Source organism: Saccopteryx leptura, chromosome 5 (assembly GCF_036850995.1).
Source record: "Saccopteryx leptura isolate mSacLep1 chromosome 5, mSacLep1_pri_phased_curated, whole genome shotgun sequence".
Taxonomy (NCBI): Eukaryota; Metazoa; Chordata; class Mammalia; order Chiroptera; family Emballonuridae; genus Saccopteryx; species Saccopteryx leptura.
In genome coordinates, this window is record NC_089507.1 from 149141028 (window position 1) to 149164882 (window position 23855).

At 52.6% G+C, this 23855-nt stretch overlaps 1 protein-coding gene across 3 annotated transcripts in view; it reads left to right on the top strand.

Annotated features, from left to right (window-relative positions):
• The window catches only part of HPCAL1 (hippocalcin like 1), a 91515-nt gene that overhangs the window by 53530 nt on the left and 14130 nt on the right, over positions 1–23855 (top strand). For all 3 annotated transcript variants that reach the window (XM_066386004.1, XM_066386005.1, XM_066386003.1), the window contains exon 2: positions 17027–17112. The gene's annotated coding sequence lies outside the window, so the exon portion shown is untranslated. The remainder of the gene's footprint in view (positions 1–17026; positions 17113–23855) is intronic.

Genomic DNA, 23855 nt, shown 5'->3' on the forward strand with positions numbered 1-23855 from the left:
GTGCTTGTTTTCAGTGGGGCCCTGGAGGAGATGTCACAGTAAATCTAGGGGCTGTTTTTTGATTTCTCTCTGGATTTCTCCTCCCTTCAGTGGGGACTGCTTCCCCACCCTGGAAACACCTCTCGCTCTCTGTTCTTCTGATCCAGTTGTTAGCAGTCCCAGAGCATGTGGGGCGTGTGGTGGAGAAGGCGGGTGTGTCTGTGTGTGCCCGTGGTGCGTAGATGGAACTAGAGAAGGGGGGTCAGGGGTTCGAAGGGAAAGCCAGGTGAATATCCCCCAGGCCCCAGAGCTGGCAGACAGGTAGAGCGGACGCCCGCACCTGCCCTGTGTCTGACCCATTTTACGACTCTCCCCCGCAAGGAGCTTTTCTTAGCAAACCGTTCACCTTGTTCACTTGGTGACCCTTTGTGTCCTCTGAGTGCAGAGTTTCACTGGGGCTTTCAGGCCCCAGGTGGCTATCTGGGTTGGGTGCAGGTGACAGGGTGGTCTCCTGGCTGGATGGCCCAGGGTGCTGGCCCCATCTTCTTTACTCAGCGCAGGCCAAAACCCAGGTGTCCTGTTCTGGCAGAAAGGGGCCAACAGGGGGGAGGGGACAGCAGGGACCACGTCCTCCTTCCTTCGGCTGGTGGACATGAGCCTCTGTCTCCCAGGGCTGGCTTTCCCTTGGTCTCTTCGCTTCAAAGTCTCCATTTTCCTCCTAAGGTCGCTCTGGTCATCTTGTACAGACCGGCCAAGCAGATGGGTGTGACACCTGATCCAGCCCTGCCCAGGAAGTCCCCAGGGCCAGCCCCTGGGTGTCTCACCTCTAAGGTGTGTGGAGGCCCCTCTTTCCACCCCCATCCCTTCAGCATCCTCCCAAGTGAACAGATCAGTGCTGCAGGGACCCGTGGAAGGGAGGGTCACCACTCTTCCCCGCAGCTGGCCTTACCTCCAGGGAAGAAGGTCTCGCACAGGTGTGACATCGGGCAGCTCAGAGCCACAGCCCACACGCCAGGCCAGTAAGCACAGCAGCCTGAGTACCCAGGTTACTCTGGGAAGGAGAATGACCGCGTGGGCCGGCGGGTCAGGTCCCCGGACCAAAGTGAGCACTGAGGAAACTGAGGCTGGGATGGAGGAGCTTGTCCAGGAAGGGGCGGGACGGGAGAGCCTCCCAACAGCTCTTCCGTTCACCGTGCCGCTCCTGCATGAGTAGGACAGGAGGCGGAGGGAGGCCTTCCTGGGCCTTCGCTGTCATCCAACTTGATAGAAAAATTAAAATTGAAAGTGGATTAAAGTGACAAGCGCCAGGAATGTTCCTAGAAACTGGAGACTGGGGACCGAGCAGAGCTTGGTGTAGACGCTGCCACACACAACACTCCCTAGAGTGGGTGGGTTTTCCAATGTTTCCGACTTCTAAGCCAAGGACAAAGGGTTCCTTTACTCCAGGGGTCCTGGGGGTCACTCAGTGTTCCCCGCCCTGTGTCCACGCTCAAGGCTGAGTCCCACTCTCAGACTGTCTGAGACCCTGCCACCCTGGGACAGCCTCCTGGACCTGTTGGCCACCGGAGCTAGACATCCAAGGCCGGAGGTCCCCTTCTCACTCGCATCACCCCACCAGTGTTGAGAAGCAGACACTCTTCCCACCTGGCTCTGAGCTGTCTGGAACCAGGAAATTCTCCTGGCCAGGTGTCCAGATATGTCAGGCCCTTGGACAGGCCGGGGGTCCTGGCCTGGCCCAGTGGCATCACACAGCTGATGTGTGATGACCTCACTCCATGGGAGGCCCAGCCCCAGCACTTGGGACCAGTCTCCATTTGTCGCCAAGGAGCTTATCTGGGACCAGAAGGCCCTTGGGAATTTCTAGTTTACCCCCCACCCCGACCTGGGCTTTTGCTGACTTGACTTTCCAATGCATTTTAGCCTCAAGGTCTGCATTTTCTTCCTTGGGCCTCTAGGAAAATCCAGCTTGGACCGGTCTTCATGCCCCCAGCCTCCCGACTGGCTGTCCCGGGAGCGTGGGGTGACTGGGCTGGTTCGCTGGCCTGCCGGTCCTCGCAGCTTCACGCCCTCTGTCCTTCCTTTAGGGTGACCTGGATCTCCCCCTGAGCCACTGGGCCGTGTCCTCCAGGTCAGTGGGGCGGAACACCAGAGCCTGGGGGACAATGGCTGTTAAAACACTTATTTTAATTAGGAGAGTTATGTAACATTATATCAGAGTGTTGGCAAGATACAGGAGAAAAAAACAACCCTGCTGATTATGGCCTCTGACATAGATCCCCCCCCCCCCCCCCAGCCCTGCACGAGTCCTCTGGTCTTGGTTTCCATTATGAGGCTGCTGCCTGCATCACTCGTTGAATCTCCATAGTTTGCGGGATACGTCGATAGAGACCCTGCCCCGCCTTGGAGAGGTGCCTACTGCCTTCCTGCCTATGCTCGGGATGGATGAGGTGTGGCCTTGAACCAGGCCTGTCTTTTAGGGCCACACTTCTGTGCAGGGAGACAGACACAGGGGTTTAATTCAAAGACAAAGCATGTGATGAGGGTTCATGGCGAGGCAGGAGCAGGGTGTTGCGGCCCAGGGGGTGCTGGCTGGGAAGGGAGAGAATGCTTTTGACTGTATGGGTTCGAGAAGGGCCTGGGAATGGAGCTGGGTGTGAGTGTGGACAAAGAGGAGGTGGGCATACATGTCTCCCGACAGCACAGAGGTGGGGTCCTAAGCCCATCTTCCCTGGTTGGACCACGGTGCGCAGTTACTGTGTTTATTTTGCATGTGATTGGTTGATGGTCTGCCTTCTGCTTGGGTGGAGAACATCTCATTGGACCCATTCATCACACAGAGTAGATGCCTGAAAGTATAGAATAGAAGGGTGGTGGAGGACCGGGAGGAAGGGGCGGGCATCTGTGTAACGGAAGAATTCAGTGGGCTGTCTGCAGGAGGGTCACCTCCCTAGCTAGTTGTCTTTGGGAAGAAAAATTAGAAATTCATACAAGAACAGAGCGGAGAGAAGAATTCCTGCCCGTAACCCCAGCACAAGACGTAACATTTTGGTATATGCCCTGCTGCAGGCTGTCCTTGCCCAGAGACTGTTCCGAGAGACATCATTACTTAGTGACTCTTTGTTCTGTGTAGAATTCACCAGGCAGGACGTACTGACCAGAAACCTCTCCTGCCTGGACGCTCCGCTGCTTGTCCTGGGGTTGGGGGCGTTGGGGCTATTCTCAGGCCCAAAGTCAGAGTCTTATGTCAGCTCCCTGCGTGAAAAAGGAAATGCAAAACCAAAGCAGGCAAAGGGATGCCTGTGCGGCCATCACTCCTATTTCCTATGGATTAGGACACTCCAGGCAAAGCTCTCAGACCAGACTCAGAAGAACACAAACAACAACAACTTCACCATTATTCACCATTGTTACATTAGTTATGTCGTTATTCTTTGGGGTGAATGTGAATTCTGAAGTCAGAACTGACAGTTTAAGGCCAAGATCTTTCTTTTAACAGCTTGTGACCTTAGCTAACTTCCAGACTGTGGTTGGCTCAGAGTGGGGCATGTCAGGAGAGGATGGTACCTCCCTCCGGAAGTGGAGGACAGAATGAGCCCCCAGGGTCTCTGGGGCAGAGCCCTACCCACGGTTGGGCACCCAGTAAGTGTTGTCTCCCGCTCTGCCCTGCTTTGGTATCTGGACAAAGAAAACAAAGGAATCAATTGAAAAACTGTCAATTAAGAAAATAATCAGGCAAGTGGTTGGTTGGAGAGAAGGTAAGTAATTGCATTAGCCAGGGCCACTTACTAACATATAATTTCCAAAGATCCCATTTTTGGGACTGAAAAGGCTATTGGTAGGTGGTTACACATTTGTATGCAGTTGTCAAAACTCGCTGAACTATATACCTACAATGAGTGAATTTCATTGTACATAAATTATAGCTGAGAGAACTTGCCTTCACAATAAAAGACTCCCTTCTTAATGCTGACCGAGTGTATGAAAGTGGCCAGGTCTAGCCGTTAAGGACACATGGACCTGACCTGGATGAAGAAAAAAAAATGGTATTAAACTATTTTGCTGTTGTTAATTTTTCCTTATTACAAAATATTATACGTGTTATTTCATCAGGTGTTTATTGAGTGCCTACTATGTGCCAGGCTCTTTCTGGGCTCTGAGGGTAGGCCTGAAAAATAAAATAACACACCTGCCTCAGAGAGCACACATTTAGTGGGGGACCAAAAATAAACCCGATAAGCGAGGACATGATAGTTTGTGTTATGCGCTACATGCTGTGGGAGGGACATGAGCTAGAGAATGGGGAGTGGGGGCGTTAGAGGGAGCATCTTGCAGTTCTAGGTAAGTCGGTGGTGGCAGACCTTATTTAGAAGGTGATCTTTGCCTGACCAGGCGGTGATGCAGTGGATAGAGCGACACTGAGGACCCAGGTTTGAAACCCTGAGGTTGCTGGCTTGAGCACAGGCACACCAGCTTGAGCACGGAGTCACCAGCTGGAGCGTGGGATCATCGATATGACCCCATGGTCGCTGGCTTGAGCCCAAGGTTGCTGACTTGAGCAAGGGGTCACTTGCTCTGCTATAGCCCCCTGGTCAAGGCCCATATGAGAAAGCAGTCAATGAACAACTAAGGTGCTACAATAAAGAATTGATGCTTCTCATCTCTCTCCCTTCCTGTCTGTCCCTGTCTGTGTCACTCCCTCCACTGCACTTAAAAAAAATAAATGGTGACCTTTGAGCATGACCCACAGCGGGAGCGGGCCTAGAGGGCCCAGGGAGCAACATGGGGAGCGGTTTTGGAAAGCCAGAGGGTCTGAATGAGGAAGTAAACCCTCTTAGCTGGGCTGGGCAGCCCCACGGCACACTGTCTTATCTTCCCCACTCTCCTGAACGTCACAAAAGTTAAGTTCACCATTGGTGAGACTATTTTTACATCCTGTTATGCAACCTGTTTAACATCCCCACGTATGGAATGCAGTTTTCCATCTTATGGAAGTCATCCTTTGTGGCCCGATTTCACAGGCTTTGGCAGTATTTCACTCCTGACCATCATGCGCTATAATTTATTTAACTAACACCCCGCTTTTCAGTGCTTGGTGCTTCCAGAAGGCACCGTGCAGAGGTGCCACTGAGCAGCGCCCACTTGGTCCAGGACGCAGAGCTGGATGAGGTTGCCGTTGGATGCTCACCTGGGATGGAGAAGTATGTCCTTCAAAATGTTTTTGGTCTGGGTGTACATGTTCAATGCTTGCTGTTGAGAAGGTGAAAAATGCAGAAGAGAAGAAAGGAGTCACAATCCGCAGTTCTGTAACTCGGAGAAAACACAACTAACCTTGGGACTGTTTCTTCTCGCCGGAGTTCATTCGCAGAGAAGCGAAGAGACAGGGACGTGTTGTCACCAGCGGCACATTCATTCCCCGCATCACTTTTCCATGGAGTATGGTAGCATCGCATTTTCCTGGGTCGTTCAAAAAGAAGTGTTTGTAAACTTAGTCTGTCATGGCGGGTCCCAGAATATTTTGGACTTGGACACGATTTGTTCCAGCCTTCTTGATCCATGGCAGGAGATCCTTGTGCCCTCTGTACCCTCCTGGGGACACCAGGGCAGAGTAGGGACTTGGAACCGGGCACCATCCTTGTATCCTCCCCACTCAACCACTCTGCCTGCATCTACGGGAGCGTGTTTGAGTTTCTGTCACATAGGCCTGTCGACCTGCACAGATGAAATGGGTCACTCCAGAGACCAGATTCGAAGGCGCTGATACATCCCCAAACCCTGCCTCCCTTCCCTGTTTGTAAAATGCCTGTCACTGTGTCTTTCTCAGAAAGATGGCGGAGATGAGTCAGGTACTGCTTGTGGGAGTCCCGCTGAAGGTGGCCACACGCTGAGGCACACAGAACCGGCTTCTTCTCTTGGCAGGCTGAGCTGTGGGAGGAGAGTTCAGCTGGGTATGGGGAGCTGGGCAGTGGGAGTTAGACGGCTTCAAGGACAGTCAAGTGACCCGACCCTGAAGGCCTTGAGCACTTGTGACAGTTGCCCCAGACGTCTCTGGACAGGTGCTGTGTCTTTTGCCCTGACCGTGATAGCATCTCCACCTGCCACTCTATATGCCGTGGCTGAGGATAAGAAACCAGTGCTGCGCATTCCAGAAGGTCTGGTAGGTTGGAAGGATGAACTGAAAACAGGATGAAGTCTTAACCGGTTGAAGGCGAGCTTTGCACTTTGGTTTCAAGGGAGACGCATTCATTCCTGAGTGTACAGGCTTGAGAAAAAACAGTCAGGGGTGGCAGCTTGCGCATGCACGGATCAGCAGCTCGTCTACGGCGGGCCCTGAGCGTGGAGCCAGGGGTCGGCACCACTGTAGGTCCTTCGGGTGAGGTCTCCGGATGATCCGGGATGCCCCCTGGTAAGGGAAGGTGGACTACCGGGCTAGGTTCGCCTGGAGGTGCAGACGGGAATTGTAATCACCTCGGCAAGCTCTGTATGAGCGCCTAGAGAGCTGGCGGTGCAGCTCTGGGCTGCTCTCCTGGGGGAAAAACCAGCCGCTCCCAGTCACAAGAAGTGCATGTGGTCTTATCTGGAGACCTTGGGCTCCTCCACGCTGAGGGTAGCGAAGGGTGTGTGGGTGGGTCTGCGGAACAGCCCTGGGTTTCATCCTGCCCTCCTAGTGGGCACACCGACCCTGGCAGTCCAAGTACTGATGCAGGACGCTGCCATGGGCAGGATGGGGGTGGATGGGTGTTTGCTGTTTGCATCTTTAGCATGACCAGCCTCTGGGCTTTTTCCAGCCAGGCCAGCCCTGCTGGAACAAGTCTCCAGACCTCTACTGGAAGGCCTCCCAGGCTGTGATCAGCTCGGCACCTTTCACACTAGAGCTGGAGGTACTGACGGCAGCTGCCCACTCACCTTCACGGTGTGTCATAGGGGTGCCTGCCCCTGCCTGGGTGAGGGAGCTTCTGGGGAAGTCTCTGGCAAAACTGCTCCCTGCACCCTACCCCTCTGCATTTCTTCTCTCTATTTCTCTCTGCTAACTCTTATTCATCCTTCAGGTCTCTGTTTGGATGTCACCTTCTCCTAGAAGCCTTCCCAGATCCTTAGGTAGGAATATAGGCCTCTCAGTGCCCTGCACCCCCAGCGTCCTGCACTGACCCTTCTCCTGGTGCATGCCACTCTGTCTCATCATCTCCAAGGGTACTTACATGAGCCCCTTGGAAGCAAGAGTTCTTTGTGCTCGCTGTTGCACCTGTAACACCCATGGCAGTGCTTGGCACAGTCACAGTTCAGTTAAATGTGTTTTGTTTTTGTTTTTGTTTTTTTTGTTTGTTTTTTTTTGTATTTTTCTGAAGCTGGAAACGGGGAGAGACAGTCAGACAGACTCCCGCATGTGCCCGACCGGGATCCACCCAACACGCCCACCAGGGAGGAGGCTCTGCCCACCAGGGGGCGATCCTCTGCCCCTCTGGGGCGTCGCTCGCTCTGCCACGAGCGACCAGAGCCACTCTAGCGCCTGGGGCAGAGGCCAAGGAGCCATCCCCAGCGCCCGGGCCATCCCTGCCCCAATGGAGCCCCGGCTGCGGGAGGGGAAGAGAGAGACAGAGAGGAAGGAGGAGGGGGGGTGGAGAAGCAAATGGGCGCCTCTCCTGTGTGCCCTGGCCGGGAATCGAACCCGGGTCCCCCGCACGCCAGGCCGACGCTCTACCACTGAGCCAACCGGCCAGGGCCAAATGTGTTTTGAATAAGAGAAAAAAGAAACCTCATAAATGAGACTTTCATCTTAGCTTAAAAAGCAGCCCGTCACACCAATGAGCAAGGTCAAATGTAGGATCCACTGGGAGTCTGTGTCGGCCTGGGTCACCTGGGTTGTGGCATATGCAGGACAGAGGCAGCCCCCAAGTCTTCATGGGGGCAAACGAGCAGAGCAAGAGGGCTGCAGCCTTCCCTCTGAGGTGTCCCGGTGCCCCAGCGGTGGGCCCTACCAGGCAGGTGCATGTGACAGCCCTGAGCAGCTGCCCGAGGGCTCCGTAAAGGAATCCTGAAGGATTTATTGTGCTTTGAGCAACAATCTAGGCATGTGTCAGCTGAGCACTGGCAGAAATCTTGCCCAGGGACCTTGGATCTTCCCCCACTGGGTGACTTCTGTAAGCCTGGGGCCTGGGCTTCCACGTAGGGAGGATTAAATGACGGAGTGAGGGGACGCCCTCTCTGGCCTGTCATGCATCCCCCCAGTGGCTTGGCGTCAGGTGTGGACTGTGATATTTTAGGCAGGACCGAGAGGCTGCAAGTATCAGCCTGCCTTTCCTCTGACCAACTTGGGGTGTCCTGACACCCTTTGTTTAAACTGCTGCCGAGGTTCCCCGTCGGAGTTCTCTGACAGAACTTCTTGGACTGGCCATGCAGAGAAGACGCTGTCCCATCTGATATTAAAGTAAACAGTCCCCACGCAGACGCTGCCCTGCAGCCTGGATGTTCCAAAGCACGGGCCCCTGATCCTGTGGGGCGGCTGTGCCTGTTGTTGCTGCCACCTGCGGTCCCCACGGCACACAGCCTCCGGGGCTGCCCCTCTTCCTGTCTCCTCTGGCCGCAGCCAGACAGCTGGCCTCAAGGCACTCTTCCGGAGCACCTGAAGCTCAGTTTCCTAGAGCCCCTCCCTGTGTGAGAGGCGTGGGGCATGCGGGGCTTCCTGGGCAGGACAGTGTGGGCCACACTGGGTGTGGGGCAGGCGCTGTGCCTAGAAGGGCTGTGGCCCTTAATTTGAGAACAGGGGTGTGCTTCCACCTGCATTCCTCTTGCGCTGGCTTCTGTCGCCAGTTAAGAGGGGGACACAGGGGAAGTGTTTACATTACTGTTGACCCTTGTCACTATTGACATCTTGGACTTTGTGATTCGTTGGGTGGGAGGGCATCTAGTGCCCTGTAGGATGGTTAGCAGCAGCCTTCGCCTCTACCCATTAGATGCCAGGAGATGACCCCAGTTGTAATAACCAAACATGGTGTCCAGACATGGCCAGATCACCCAGGGGGGCAGAAATCACCCCAACTGAGAGTCACTAAATTACACGTGTCTGCACACATATGGATACATGCATGTGCCCACTCTTTTGCTGACAGTCCTGGATGGGCCAGCTTGCTCTGTGGCCAGAATCATCTTCCTGCTCCTTGCCCACACCTTGGGGGTCGGGGCGGGGAGGGGAGCACCCAGCCTGGAAGGTCATTTCTTGGTTCAGTTGGGTCAGAAAGGAGCGAGCTAGGGGCCGGAATCTGCGAGTGTTGTTCTTGCAGAAGACCGCTCATGGCAGGACAGGGACAGAGGGACTGAGGGACAAAGCCTGTGTCCCTTGGGACAATCTACAAGGGGATGAAGTCTCTCAATGAAGCACCTGCAGCATGATTTATGTCGCGTCACGTGCTCGCCATTTCAGCCCCCCACCTGACCCTGTGCCAGGTGGTAAGCTGGGCTTCGGGTAAGACCCCATCCCCTCTGCTGTCCCTCCCCCTTGGGCTCACACACAGATCAACAAATCCAAGCCAAGTGCCTGGCTGTCAAAGTGAGGCACCGGGAGCTCGGAGGGTGTCCCAAAGGAGGACAGGGAGCTGGGATCTGAAGGGACAGAGGTTCTAGGCAGAGGAAGCAGCCTGCTGGCTGGCCAGAGCTTGGCACTCAAACCTCCCAGACTTTCCTTCCCACTTGTACAGTGAGCTGAGTGGCCTGACATCAAAGATGTAAGAATGGAGATGAGAGGCTGTTCAGGGACCCTGGGGTCAGCGGCCTCTGCAAAGCGCTGGTGCATGAAAGTTGCTTTGCAAATGTTCTTTCTTGTCATCAAAAACCTGCTGGACCTGTGGTGGCGCAGTGGGACAAAGCGTCGACCTGGAACACTGAGGTTGCCGGTTCAAAACCTTGGGCTTGCCTGGTCAAGGCACATATGGGAGTTGATGCTTCCTGCTCCTCCCCCTTCTCTCTCTCTCTCCCCTCTCTCTAAAAATCAATAAATAAAATATTAAAAAACAAAACAAAACCTGCTGGAGCCTCTGGGGCCCCAGAAGCTGAGACCCTGACCTGAGGCTACCCGCCACTGTGGGAGGCCAGCCAAACAGTGATTGATCTTGGGGTGACTCTGGAACCTGAGCCCTTGGGGGACCGCCCTCTGCTCCGGAGCCCATGTCCCTGCCGGGCGGGCCGGCTGTGATTTTCCATTTGATGCTGTGCTGACTGCACCCGTGAGCGAGGCAGAATGGAAAGCAGTGTGGGCCCATCACAGCAAGAGCCGTCTGCCTGAGGGCCGGCGGAATCCAGTGACTGCTCGCTGAGTGGTGGCGCTAATAGGATTCGCTGCGCCTCCGGGTGTTGGCGGTGCGGGGACTGGCTGGTGCAGGAACCCAGAGGCTGCTCATTTGTGCGGAATGAATAATTTATTTGTGTTTTCAGATGACTTTTCCCTTCATCACAGACAGGCAGCTGGGCTCCTCGCACAATCAGCGGCGACTGAACGAGCGGCTCAGGCAGGGGAATCTGCGTTATCCCCCAGGCCCTGGGCGGCCGTGTCCAGGCTGTTGTTTTGCAGGCTGCATTCCAGGGGAGTCCAGATGCAGCCCTCTCTGTTTTTCAGTGTTCTTACACCACGATGGTGCTTAAAATAAAATGTGAGCTCCTTGCCCTCGGACCCAGTAGCTCAGCTGGTTAGAGCACCGTCCCGAAGCCCAGATCCCTGGTCAGGGAACACTCAGGCACAGCTCAATGTTTCTGTCTGTCTGTCTCTCTCTCTTCTTCTTCTCTCACTAAAGTTAATAAATAAAAATTAAAAAAAAAAAAAAAGTGAAATCCTTACCACCAGTCCGCAGCCCAGGTGGGGCACAGGGTGGACAGGGATGAGGGTGGATGCCTCACTTTTCTCTTTAAGTTTTTATTGACGTTGAGCTTGTATGCATTTGAGTGCACAAGTTATAAGTGTACAGCTTGTTAAATTTTTACAAAATGAGCAAACCTGTGTAACCAGCACCCAGAAGCTCCCCTGACCACGACTCTTCCTGGTCATGATCCCTTCACCATGGGTTGTCACATGGCCTTGCTTTCCATGTTGCCTGTTTTCGTAAATGGACTTCCGCGGTGTGTGACCTTTTGTGTCTGGCTGCTTTACTCAGCATCCTGTTTGGAGAGTCATCTGTGCTGTGTGTAGAGGTTCGTTCTGACTGCTCTGTGGTCTTCCATTGTGTGGACACGCTAAGGTCTTCTTTTCTTTATTTCTAAATTTATTGTGTTGACATGGTTTCAAGTGCTGTAGTCTGTTTATCCATCTGTTGCAGAAGACATGAGGAGCAGTTCCTAGTGGGGGACCATTACCAACCGTGCAGCCCCAAGCGTTCTCGCACAGGTCTTTGGTGGACATGGGTCCGTCTTTCTGTTGGGAATAAATCAAGGAATTGAATTCCTGGGTCATGACGGGGTGTGGTGGTCTTAGTAAATACGCAGCAGTTTTTCAGAGTGGTTGGAGTTGGTAGCTTCCTTTGTTTGATGACAGGAGCTGAGATAATACACTGATAATAGGAGCCGCAGGAAGACATGGACCCTGTCTGAAAGTTGGGGATGTGGTTGGCAGGTGCATAATGCCCTGGGGGACCAGAGTGCTGGTTCTAGGCTCTGGTCATGGCCATGCAGGGCTCAGAGCTTAGTTCCCTGTCACGTTGGCTATCTTTCCCAGCCGTGCCCCCTTCTGTGAGGCTTGCAACCTGTGTGGTCTCACCTGTGCTACTTGGTGTCCATAGAGTGTCCTGTAGCTGTTCCCAGGCTGGACCCCACCTTCAACGACATCTGCAGGACACACAGACCCCTCTGTCTCGGTCCTTGAATTGGGTACTGGAAGAAAATGCTGCTACAAAGAGTGGTTGTTGTGCAAAACATCTGTGTGGATGTGTTCTGCAACCTGCCACCCTCGTTACGTGGGGACCACGGTGGAATCAGTCATCCTGAAACACCTCAGTCACCTCAGAAATAGTCATAATCCCCAAAGCATCCATCTCTGACTCTAGACCCCACAGTATTTTTCTCCCTCTGGGGCTTTGCTTCCTAATTAAGCTGGATTTCAGGATATATTAAAATGATTTGTCATCTCTCGAGCACACACAAGCGCCCCGGTGGGAGCGGGCAAGAGAGACGGCCAGTTCCCCGCTGGCTGAGTCGGTGCCGGAAACCTGTGCCTGGGCAGCACGAGGCCCAGCTCTGGAAGGAGGTGCTTTTCCCAAGGGCTGGCAGCAAGGACAATGGGTGCTGAGTCCCTGCAGGCCTGGGCCACGGGAGGAGGAACAGACCCCAGCAACGGCCCTAGAACCAAATTTCTTAGGTGGCGACGGCAGTGCCCTGGGGTGGCTGCGTGCTCATTCTAGGAACCGAGCTGGCAGGTCAAGGGAAGCTCCGTATGGACCGGACCGGGTGTTATACTGAGGGGCTGCCCATCACGCCCTTCCGTGCAGAGAGGTCCCGAGAGCTTGTGTCTGACTGCCCAGCCTGACATCCGGCACACACCTGAGTGTGCCCCACTGGGCCGTGGGTGCACCTGACACACATGTCAGGCACTCGGCTACACCCCTGCGTCTAGGGCTGCCGGATTCTTGTGGTCAGGGGGCTGATGAGTGCTGAGGCCCAAATGTTCCCAGCTGCAATGCTGGGAAACCTCGCTGTTTGCCTCCCTGCATCTGTGACCCTGCTCTTGGCCCTTCCGGCCCCTAGGATAGAGAAGTTCAAGAGGCTTAGATTCCTTTTTTAAAACAACAACTTCATTGAGATATTATTCACGCACCCACCGTGCAATTCACACATAGGAATCAATGCAGTGGGTTTTGGTACATTCATATGCCTGTGCAATCACTGCAGTCAGTTTTAGCGTCTTTCCTATCATTCCCAGAGGAAAACCCATACCCTTGAGCTGTCACATCCCAGGTCCCTGGCCCCCGTTTCCCCAGCCCTAAGAAACCACTAACTTTCTGGTCTCTATAACTTTCCTATCTGGACATTTTATGTCATGGAGTCATGCAATGTTTGTTCTTCTGGGTTGGCTTCTTCACTTAATATTTTCAAGGCTCTTCTATGCTGTAGTGTGGGCTGGTCCCTCATTTCTGTCTATGGCCAAGTAATATTCCTCTGTAGGAATAGACTGCATTTTGTTTATCCATTCAGCTGGTGATGGACATTTGGCTTGTTTCCACCCTGTGGTCATTATGAATGATACTGCTGTGAACGTTGTGTACCAGTTTTTGTGTGGACATATGTTTTCATTTCTCTTGGGTATATACCTACAAGTGCAGTTCCTGGGCTATCTGATAACTGTATATCTGCTTATTTAGGGAACTACCAGACTGTTTTCCAAAGTGGCTGCACCATTTACATTCCCAACGGCGGTGTAAGAAGGTTTGGATTTCCCCACATCCTCGCCAGCACTTGCATAGGTCTGACTTTTTTTTTTTTTTTTTTTTTTAATTTTTGTATTTTTCTGAAGCTGGAAACAGGGAGAGACAGTCAGACAGACTCCCGCATGCACTGGACCGGGATCCACCCGGCACGCCCACCAGGGGGCGTTGCTCTGTCGCGACCAGAGCCACTCTAGCGCCTGGGGCAGAGGCCAAGGAGCCATCCCCAGCGCCCGAGCCATCTTCGCTCCAATGGAACCTTGGCTGCGGGAGGGGAAGAGAGAGACAGAGAGGAAGGAGGGGGGGGGTGGAGAAGCAAATGGGCGCTTCTCCTGTGTGCCCTGGCCGGGAATCGAACCCGGGACTTCTGTACGCCAGGCCGACGCTCTACCACTGAGCCAACCGACCAGGGCCTAGGTCTGACTTTTTGATCCAGAAATCTTGGTGTGAACTGGTGTCTCATTGTGGTTTGGATTTTTTTTCTTTCTTTTTTCTTTTTAGAGAGAGAGAGAGGAACATCAATTTGTTGTTCCATTTATTTATGGACTCACTGATTGATTCTTGTATGTGCCTTGACTGGGGATTGAACCTGCAGCCTTGATATATTGGGAGAATGCTCTAACCAACTGTGCTACCCAGCCAGGGCCCTCATTGTGGCTTTGATTTGCATTTCTCTAATAACTAATGATGTTGAGCATCTTTTCATGTTTTTATTAGCCCCTGGTATATCTTGTTTGGAGAAACATCTCTTCAAGTCTTTTGACTATTTTTTAGTTGAATTATTTGTCTTTCTATTGAATTGTAAGAGTTCTTTGTATATTCTTGGTACAAGTCCCTAATCAGATCTGTTTCCACTCATTTTGTGGGTTGTGTTTGCATATTCTTGACTCTGTTCTCTGAAGTACAAGTTTTAAATTTTAATGAAGTCCACTTCATCTATCTTTTCTTCGTTTGGGCTTTTGGTGTCATACCTAAGAATCCATTGCCAAATCAAAGATCATGAAGGTCTGTGATCCATTTTGAATTAATTTTTGTGTATGGTGTGAGGTAAGGGTCTAGCTTCCTTCTTTTGAATGTAGTTTTCCCGTTGTCCCAGCACCATTTGTTGAGAAGCTGTTCTTTCCACCTGGATGTACTTGGTATACTCATTGAAAATCAGTTGACCATGGACGTGTGGGTTTATTTCTGATTCTCACATCTAGTTCATTGATCTATATATCTGTCCTTGTGCCAGTACCACACTGTCTTAATATTTATTGCATTGTACTAAGTTTTGAAATTGAGAGATATGAGTCCTACTTTGTTCTTTTCCAGGGTTGTTTCAGCAATTTGGAGCCCTCTGTAATTCCATGTGAATTTTAGGGTCAGCTTGTCAATTGCTACAAAGGAGTAAACTGGGAAAGGCATTGCATCGAGGAGTATTTCTATCTTAACAATGTAGTCTTCTGATCCACAGACATGTGATATTTTTCTAACTATTTAGATTAAAACATGTTTTTTAACTATGTCTTGTCATTTTTAGAGTGTAAGTTTTGCATTTTTGTTAAATTCCTATGTGCTTTATTCTTTTTGATGCTGTTTCTAATGGAATGGTCTTCTTGATTTTATTTTTGAATTTTCATTGCAAGTGTAGGAAAATACAACTGAGTTTTGGATGCTGACTTGGCATCTGGCAGTCTTGCTGATCCTATAAACAGACTGCGTAAACTTACAGTGTTGATACTGTATACAGTACTGTAAATGTATCTTCCCTTCCTTATGAGAGCCTTACGAAGATTTCCTTTTCTCCAGCTTAAGTTACTACAGGAATACAGTATATAAAACATGTAACACACAAAATAATATGGTAATTAATTATTTATATTGTCAGTATCACTTCCAATCAAAAGTGGGGCTATTAGTAGTTAAGTTTTGGGGGAGTTAGAGTTATACAAGGGTTTCACCAGTGTGGGGGGTTAGCATTGTTTAGGGGTCACCTGTATTTCTTTATTTCGGTTGTCTGTTTCTTCTTGAGGCGGCCTCGGTAGGTAGCATCTTTCCGGTTGGCTGAGATGCTCACTGTGTGTGTTCAAGGCCCATCTCTGAGTTTCGTCATTGCTGATATTTGTTTAGATCTGTGTGCCAAGTGCTTTTTTGTGCATGAGCTTAATTAATCTTTACAAGAACTTGATGAACCAGGCAGGATTATCGTCTGCATTTTATGAGTTAAGAAATTTAAATAATGAGCCAGGGTCACACAGCTAAGAAGTAGTCGAGCTAGGATTTGAGCCCGGGCAGTCTGGCCACACAAACCTCTGTGCTCTGCCCGCTGTGCTGTCCTGAGACCCCCCTCTGGGCTAGGAACGGAAGTAGAAGAATGGTTAGATCTGGTCACTGCCCAAACACTGCCCAGAGACCCCAAATTTAAGAGAGGTAGGTGCCTTGCACCTGAATGAACAAAGGCCTGGGAGGTTGGGGTATCAGAAAGGGCCCCAGGGAGAACAGGGTTTGTGAAGTAGACCTTGAAGGATGGGCACTTGTTGGTGACTTTGGAGGTGTGGCTGTCCCAGGGCTCTGTCTTTCACATCTTCTCTCCCAGCGCTCAGGGAAGGGATGTCACAGAGCACCTCTTCCAGGCCTCGGCAGGTTGACCCCTTGGAGAGGAAGAGGCATGACCATTTGTATGACACTTGCTAGCCAGAAATCGGGAGCAACCAGACATAACTCAACGTAATTATTTCTGCATAATGGCTTCTGCTACTTGATTCCGCCTCCAACAATGACTGTAATCTTTATCTGTCACGGGAAGGCTGGTGGCCGGGGAGCCCCTGTGGCTTAGCGATAGAGCCAGGAGGAAATTTGCAATTGGAGTTAATGGACTGTTACCAGGCAGCCTGGGGGCCGGAGCCTGCAAGGCCTCAGGAATGATGGACCCTCCTCCCAGGAGAAAGCCTGCTGCCAGAGGGATCCCCCCACTTTGTCACAGATGGGAATCTGAATGGCAGAGACCCTAGGGCATGCACAAGCCACAAGGTTACTCAGAAGCAGAGGCGCACCTGGGGCTGGGGCTTCTCTGCTGTCCCTACCACCCAGTACCTGGCCCGTAAGAGTGGTGTGCATCTCAGTGACAGAAGGTGTCTGCGTGGCTGCAGAGACACTCACCTGGCCCTGAGCTGGTCACTAAGCATGTTGGTTGTGATGCCTTCTGATTGTTCGTTGTGTGTGGGGGCCAGAGTCTGGCTATGGATGCTCCTGAGGGCCTGCCCTGTGCCAGGTGGCCCTTACAGTGACCCTGAGGGTCAGGCCTCAGGCGGCAGGCCGAGCTTGAATACTTGTGATTGTGATGCTGCCAGCCCTTGGACCCCGTTTCAGACCACAGAGGCCACAGAAGCCAAGCTCTGACTTCGGCCCCACCTGAGGGGTGGCCAGCATCTCACTGAGGGGCCTTCTCCTATCAGTACTGTGGTGGCCTTCCCTCCCTCCTGGTGCAGGGGGGGCACACGCCATGGCCCCTGCCCTAGGCGCTGGGCTGAGGCCAGGAGCCAAGGCTTCTCTGTATTAGCGTGAGGAAGCTGCCATCCCCTCCAGGCATGTGGAAGCTCGTGGAGGGAAAGGCAGTGGGCGCTGGGCTGTGGTGCCCATCCCCTGAGTGATCTGTTGGTCCTCTCTTCCAGGGCATGGTCTAGTGGCCCAAAAAGGACGTGGAACCAGCCCCAGAAGTTCTGATCCCTGCTTGGTCTCTGCCTCTACTTGGCCTTAGGTAAGTCACTCCCGGAAGCCTGACAGGCCTGCGGGGTTGGGGGCAGCGGGGACAGCATGGGGGAGGGCTTGGAGAAGGGGTTGAGGACTCAGTCCAGCCCAGGAGAGCCTACCTCAGAGCTCGGGAGAATCACCTTTTATCGCTCAGCCACAGGACTGGGATTTGGACCCGAAACCTGCCCAAGTGTCATGTTATCACTCTAAATTCAGAGGTTGCTGGGAGCCCAAACGACAGCCAGGGTGTGTGTCTGGGGGCGCCAAGGGGGGAGGGGAGGACAGATGGCAAGGTGCCAGTCCCATTTGCGAACCTCTAATAGATGTGAGGTGCCACAGGCCAGGAGGCAGAACGAGGTGCAGTTGCTGTCACACCTATACACAGTACAGACACTTCCAGGGCCGGCACCCCCCCCCCAAGCCGATGTCACCTGGGAAGCCGCATCCCTGGCTCCAGCTGGGGCCCTCCTGTCTCTCTTGTTTGGAGGTGGGGGCGTGCCTCCTGCCTTGGTCTTCCTAAGGGTGGGGTGCTTCTGTCCCCGTGCGTCCTGCCTTCGCTCCTGTGTCCTGCTCACCTCTGTGAAAGTGCTGGCTGGGTTGGGACCAGAAACCCAGGCCAGGACCTCTGCCTCCAGGGACAGAGAAGTCGTGGGTCTCTCGGCTTTCTCCCCCACAGAAAATACACCGCTTCATGTGGAAGACACTGCTTTTACCAGTGTTGACCCTGGAATAACTTGGGGCTAGGAGCTTCCACCCCCATGCAGTAAAAAATCAGCCTATAACTTTTTTTTTTTTTTTTTGTATTTTTCTGAAGCTGGAAACGGGAAGAGACAGTCAGACAGACTCCCACATGCGCCCGACCGGGATCCATCTGGCACGCCCACCAGGGGCAACGCTCTGCCCACCAGGGGGCGATGCTCTGCCCCTCCGGGGCGTCGCTCTGTTGCGACCAGAGCCACTCTAGCGCCTGGGGCAGAGGCCAAGGAGCCATCCCCAGAGTCCGGGCCATCTTTGCTCCAATGGAGCCTCGGCTGCAGGAGGGGAAGAGAGAGACAGAGAGGAAGGAGAGGGGGAGGGGTGGAGAAGCAGATGGGCGCTTCTCCTGTGTGCCCTGGCCGGGAATCGAACCCAGGACTTCTGCACGCCAGGCCGACGCTCTACCACTGAGCCAACCGGCCAGGGCCTCAGCCTATAACTTTTGACTCCCCCAAAACTTAACTGCAGTTGTCCTCAGTATCCACAGGAGATTGGTTCCAGGATGTCCCCCTCCACCCTGTGGATACCAAAATCCACAGGTGCTCAAGTTCCCTCTATAACAGACTGTAAAACAATGGATACAGTAGGCCCTCCACAGCCATGTATTCCCAACTGTGGATCAAAAATACTGTTTTCACCTGACCGTTGGTGGTGCAGTGGATAGAGCATCAACCTGGGGCATTGAGGACCCAGGTTCAAAACCCCAAGGTCACTCGCTTGAGCGCGGGCTCATCCAGCTTGAGTACAGGCTTGCCACATTGAGTACTGGGTTGCTGGCTTGAGTGAGGGATCATCAACATAATTCCAAGGTCACTGGCTTGAAGCCCAGGGTCGCTGGCTTGAGCAAGGGGTCGCTGGCATGGCTTCAGCCCCTAGTCAAGTCACATATGAGAAGCAATCAGTGAAAAACTAAATTGACGCAGCTACGAGTTGATGCTTCTCATTCTGCTCCCTTCCTATCTCTCTCTCACTAAAAAACTTGAAAAAAGTACTATTTTCAGTTCAAAGTTGGCTAAATCTGTGGTGGGTTGACTCTGCAAATGTGATACCCAGGGATATGTTGGACCAACTAGATATGTATTGAAAAAAACCCACATACAAATGGACCCACGCAATTCAAACTTGTGTTGTTTAGGATTAACCACAGTTCGGTCTCCTTTCATCAGCCCTACCAGCACTAGGAAACGGGAGGGAGAACATTGGGCTCTGTGGTACCTGGGCCTCACCTGCATGCATATAGCCCGGCTGGAGGCTCAAGGGCTGGTACAGGTGCACAGTGGTGGGAGGGAGGGGGGTGCCTGGCCAGGTGGGTCCTGCTGAGGCTGGTAGCCAGGTGTCAGGATGCTGAGCTGGTGAGAAGTTCACAGGAGGCAGTGGAGGTGGTCTGTGGGGGTCTCTTCTCATCCTGAGGCTCCTGGGTGTTTGGGTGTGCACACAGCAAACATTCAATAACTGCTCCTTCCCAAACCTAGCCACCACCCAGAGATGAGGAACCCTGGCAATCGGGTACTTGTGGCACACAAGCGTGGATGTCCTGGGTCAGCTGGTGGTAACTGGGAAGACCCCTTCACTGCCCCTGGTGCAGGCGCTGGAGGGGAGGTACCTGCCTGCTCAGGCCGTGGATCCTAGCCTTACTCCCCCCCGCCCCCCGTCATGCATTTATTGACTATACAAGTATTTGCTGATTACACAGTCTGTGCCTGGAAGCTTCCAGGCTGTAGATTTCCAATGGAGAACAAGCCAGAATAAAGTCTGGCCCCTAGGACCTTGCATTCTAGTAGGAGGTGGGGGTGGGGGACAAGAGATGATGAACTCAGTAAAATATAGAGGAAAAGTAGAGTAGGGAAGGGGGGTAAAGACTGTGTGTGGAGGCTTCATTTTGGGGTAGAGTACTTGGGGAAGGCCTCACTGAGCCATGCCTGGAGCAAAAAGACCTGAAAGAGGTAAGGAAGCAACTTTATATCTGAGGAGCAGCCAGTGCAAAGGGCTGGTGTCAGAGTGTGCCTGAGACATTAAGGAACAGCAGGAAGATTGGTGTCCCTGGAGGGGATGAGCTGGAAGGAGATGGGACAGAGAGGTGTGTGTGAGGTGGATCATACCTGAAGGACAGGACACTTGAAATGCTAACCCAACGACAGAAATAGGTGGTAAACAGTATAGCCAAAATCTCAGTGCCGATGGACCTGCTAGGTGCTTTATATATAGTATATTTAATAGTGACCCCTCCTCATACATTTCAAAGATAATTGTTGCTTATGGAGATTTGTTTAACCACAGTTCTTCTGGAAGTTGTTAGGTTAACAGGAGCATGGGGACTTGGGGGTTCTGCAGGAGAAGGGACAATCCACCGCACTCTGGGTGCCAGGCTAGGGGCCCCCCAAAGTGCTAACTAGCCTCCAGATCCCAGGCCAGCCTCTCGGGAAACCATCGGCCTGTCATTCCCAAACTGGCCGGCTGAGTGTAAACCGCGGTGGTTTGAGGCAGGGCACCAGGAAAGGGGAAATCCCTACTGCATTGTTCAGTTGCGGGTTATTTTTAGAGTGACTCAGGATGTCTTTGCAATATCACTTCCTGTGGGTGGCCCGTCAGCCCTCAACCAGGGGCACGTCCCGCCTGACGAGCATTGTGGGCAGACACGTGCTCGCTTCGCACGCACGCACACACACACACACACCCCGCACACTGGGCACGCACGACTTGGCTTGGCATTCTCATCTGCTGTGGAATCGGGGGGGGGGGGATGGGGACCGGTCCTGCCCATCTGCAGGACCGCCAGCCCTGCCTCACCACCAGGTTGGGGAGACAGAAGGCAGAACTGAAAGGAAGGGTGTCTTCACTGCCAGTCAGTCTTTGCTCTATGCTCAGTGGGGGCACTGCAGGAGGCTCAGTGAATGAGTCAGCCATCACACGATGTCCCTGAGGTCTAGCTGCTTGTTGGCACCTGGGTCAGGGCCCTGAGCCAGGTCTGAGGCTGTATGGGCTCTTCAGGTTGAGCTCACACCAATCCTTCTCACTTCCCAAGTCATACAGCACAGACCCAGGAGCAGGGCCCAGATGTCTGGGGCAGCCTGGGTTCCACATTTTCTGTCCTGGGGACCTCTTGAATATTCTTGGACTTGTCAGACACCACGTGCCAACATTTAGCTCAGAAGTCAGGCACTAGGGGCATGCTCAGCAAATAAAGGTGCTCCCTCAGACCCCAGAGCATCTCCAGGAAACAGGCCGTTTCAGGAGAGTTAGGGACGACCCGCGTCAGGAAGTCTCCGGTGGAAATTCGGAGCCCTGGGGCGCCGGTGAGGAAGGTGAGCTCTCAAGGGCACACTGGACAGTGCTCCGCGAGCCACAGTCCATGTGAAACTGCTGGACTGGCAGAGGGGTTGGGGTCTGTCTGGAAGGAGCCCCCACATCCTTCCAGAGCGCAGACTTCCTCTCTCCCTGCCGACATCCTTCCTGCCACCCAGTTACTGTGTCCTTCCTGTGTTTCAGGCACTGGGCTAATTGGCTACAGGACTGTTCCCAGCAGGCCCTGGGTTGATGGAACTCAGCACTAAGTCCTTGAGGAAGAGGGTCAGGAGGGGACCTGGGTCCCAGCCTGAAAGCTAGGGTCTGTCAGTTGGTCTTGGCATCTGCCTTCCCGCACTCCCCTCTGCCACCCAGCACCTGAGCACAAAACCTGGCTCTGAGCAGGAACTAACCTGGTGTGGAGAAGAAGAAATTCATGTCTCACCTTCTCCATTAGACTGTCAGCGTGTTGAGGGCATCTAATTCTTTTGTGTGTCCCCAACGGTCAGTATGCTGACGTTCACTTAGTAGGTACTCATGAATGTGTGTTGATTGACACTTTCTGTGAATTTGTGCATTGCCCCCAACTGTCCCTGCAGAATCTATGGCTTCTGGTCTTGTGATCTTTTTTTTTTAATTCAGTGAGAGGAGAGGAGGCAGAGAGACAGACTCCTGCATGCACCTTGACAGGGATCCACCTGGCATGCTTACAAGGGGGTGATGCTCTGCCCATCTGGGGCATTGCTCCGTTGCTCAGCAACTGAGCTCTTAGTGTCTGAAGTGGAAGCCATGGAGCCATCTTCAGCCTGGACCAACTTGCTCTAATTGAGCCATGGCTGCAGGAGTAGAAGAAAGAGAGAGAAAGAAAAGACAGGGGGAGGGGTGGAAAAGCAGGTGAGTGCTTCTCCTGTGTGCCCTGACTGGACTCGAACCCAGGACATCCACATACCAGGCTGACACTCTACCACTGAGCCAACTGGCCAGAGCCTGATTTTTTTTTTAATGGCAAAAGGCAGCTTTTATGTGCTGTCTTCACTCCTGATTATAAACATACCCTGTAATGACAACTGAAGGCTGTAGCTGCTGAGGTCAGCACAGGGTAGCTGGCCTTTTAGCCTGGCTGATGCCGTTTTGATTGAGAATGACTTACTGTTTTTATATCTTCTCCAAAACATTAAACATGAATCAAACAGCATATGAGATGACTCACTGGAAGTTTTCTTCCAAGTGTAAAAAAAAAAAGACAAAACTTTTGGGGTTGGTGTGCTGAGCCATAAGTGACACCAGACAGGTATTTGCAGAAGCTCTCCCTCTAGGGACTTGGCTATGGGCAGCCCCTCACAAGTAGACCTTGCCCTGGGGACAGAGCCCAGGGGGCCGCCTGTGTCTTCAAAACACCCAAGTCTAACATTTATAATGACAGTTCTTAACCGACAGTTTCTATTTAAGATATCTTAGAATGTGGCCCAACCTCATTCATTCGGGGCCCATGAATTTAGAATTTGGAAATGGTTCATTTGGGGCTCATGAATTGAAAATGGAGTCATCAGTCAAGCAGGAGGCTGGCAGAAGTTTAGCTCTCTGGGGACAGGGGTTTAGCTGTCTTTAGATCCTGGGGACAGGGCTATAAATTCCAGCTAAGTGAATGAACTTGGCTGTGGTGGAAGCCGCCACTGGGGACCAGCTCAATGACAGTGCGTAGGCATAAGCGTGCCTCGGGGCTGCCCAGTCCAAAGTCATGTTGCACGATGGGGACAGGTGAGCTGTGAGGCTTGTGACTGATCCAGGATCACCTATGCCTCTGTCTCCATTCTGAAGATGAGATGACAGATGTGCTGATACAACCAGTTCTTTTTTTTTTTGAGGATGAGAAACATCAACTTGTAGTTGCATCACTTTAGTTGTTAATTGATTGCTTTTCTTTTTTTTTTTTTTAAATGGGAGACAGAAAGAGAGAGAGAGACAAAGAAAGGGACAGACAGACAAGAAGGGAGAGATGAGAAGCATCAATTCTTAGTTGTGGCACCTTAGTTGTCCATTGACTGCTTTCTCATATGTGCCTTGACCGGGCCTACAGCAGACCAAGTGACCCCTTGCTCAAGCCAGCGACCTTGGGCTCAAGCCAGGACCATGTGGGACCATGTCTATGATCTCACAGTCAAGCCAGAGACCCCACACTCAAGTTGGTGAGCCCGCACTCAAGCTGGCAACTTCAGGGTCTTGAACCTGGGTCCTTAGTGTCCCAGGTCGACGCCCTATCCACTGCACCACCACTGGTCAGGCTGATACAGCCAGTTCTTAATCTGCTCATGACAGACGCCCACTCACTTACCGAACCTCACAGCACTGCCGTTTTAGCCCTTCCCCTTTACCTGAAAAAGAACTCGCAGGCATTTTTTCCAGGTAGTTTTGGACTAAGACTTGACAGATGTGAACTGCCCTTCAAGTGATTAGACTGATTCCTAGGGTTTGGTGGTATTTTACCTTCTTTCCTCTCGCTGCCCCTCCCTCATCCATTTGTTAATGGATGCATTTGTTCCATAAGGATCCACACTGGTCTGTACCATGATATTGTTAGTTCCATCATTGCTCGCAAAGGTGCCCGGGGGGGGGGGGGTGTGACAACCCGGAGCTGTGGAGCAGGGACGAGGCCCTTGCCAGTAGCCGTCTCCCCAGAAACTCAGGCCTGAGGTCACCGAAGCCGAGATGCTG